Below are 1,695 nucleotides of genomic sequence, written 5' to 3'. Positions count from 1 at the left end.
TTTCTATGTTTCTGTGTTTCTGTGTTTCTGTGTTTCTGTGTTTCTGTGTTTCTATGTTTCTATGTTTCTATATTTCTGTGTTTCTGTGTTTCTGTGTTTCTGTGTTTCTGTGTTTCTGTGTTTCTACATTTCTACGTTTCTGTGTTTCTGTGTTTCTACATTTCTATGTTTCTGTGTTTCTGTGTTTCTGTGTTTCTGTGTTTCTGTGTTTCTGTGTTTCTATGTTTCTATGTTTCTATATTTCTGTGTTTCTTTTCTGTGTTTCTGTGTTTCTGTGTTTCTGTGTTTCTGTGTTTCTGTGTTTCTTGTTTCTATGTTTCTACGTTTCTGTGTTTCTGTGTTCCATGTTTCTGTGCATGTTTCTGTGTTTCTACATTTCTACGTTTCTGTGTTTCTATGTTTCTATGTTTCTATGTTTCTATGTTTCTATGTTTCTATGTTTCTATGTTTCTATGTTTCTATGTTTCTATGTTTCTATGTTTCTACGTTTCTGTGTTTCTACATTTCTATGTTTCTACGTTTCTGTGTTTCTGTGTTTCTATGTTTCTATGTTTCTGTGTTTCTGTGTTTCTATGTTTCTATGTTTCTGTGTTTCTACATTTCTACGTTTCTGTGTTTCTATTTCTATTTTCTACGTTTCTGTGTTTCTATGTTTCTGTGTTTCTGTGTTTCTGTGTTTCTATGTTTCTCTGTTTCTACGTTTCTGTGTTTCTATGTTTCCATGTTTCTATGTTTCTATGTTTCTGTGTTTCTACATTTCTACGTTTCTACGTTTCTGTGTTTCTGTGTTTCTGTGTTTCTACATTTCTATGTTTCTATGTTTCTGTGTTTCTGTGTTTCTGTGTTTCTATGTTTCTATGTTTCTACATTTCTACGTTTCTGTGTTTCTACATTTCTATGTTTCTAGGTTTCTGTGTTTCCATGTTTCTGTGTTTCTGTGTTTCTACGTTTCTATGTTTCTATGTTTCTACGTTTCTGTGTTTCTATGTTTCTGTGTTTCTATATTTCTGTGTTTCTGTGTTTCTGTGTTTCTGTGTTTCTGTGTTTCTGTGTTTCTGTGTTTCTGTGTTTCTGTGTTTCTGTCTGTTTCTGTGTTTCTATGTTTCTACGTTTCTGTGTTTCTGTGTTTCCATGTTTCTGTGTTTCTACATTTCTACGTTTCTACGTTTCTGTGTTTCTATGTTTCTATGTTCTATGTTTCTATGTTTCTATGTTTCTATGTTTCTATGTTTCTATGTTTCTATGTTTCTATGTTTCTATGTTTCTATGTTTCTATGTTTCTATGTTTCTATGTTTCTATGTTTCTATGTTTCTATGTTTCTATGTTTCTATGTTTCTATGTTTCTATGTTTCTACGTTTCTGTGTTTCTGTGTTTCTATGTTTCTGTGTTTCTATGTTTCTATGTTTCTGTGTTTCTACATTTCTACGTTTCTGTGTTTCTACATTTCTATGTTTCTACGTTTCTGTGTTTCTATGTTTCTGTGTTTCTGTGTTTCCATGTTTCTATGTTTCTTACTTCTATGGTTCTAGTTTCTATGTTTCCAGGTTTCTACGTTTCTGTGTTTCTATGTTTCTGTGTTTCTGTGTTTCTACATTTCTATGTTTCTGTGTTTCTATGTTTCCATGTTTCTGTGTTTCTGTGTTTCTGTGTTTCTGTGTTTCTGTGTTTCTGTGTTTCTACATTTCTATGTTTC

The sequence above is a fragment of the Dendronephthya gigantea genome, unplaced genomic scaffold, assembly GCF_004324835.1.
Source record: "Dendronephthya gigantea isolate DGI-Jeju-01 unplaced genomic scaffold, DenGig_1.0 000061F, whole genome shotgun sequence".
Taxonomy (NCBI): Eukaryota; Metazoa; Cnidaria; class Anthozoa; order Malacalcyonacea; family Nephtheidae; genus Dendronephthya; species Dendronephthya gigantea.
Note: the sequence above shows the minus strand (reverse complement) of the source record.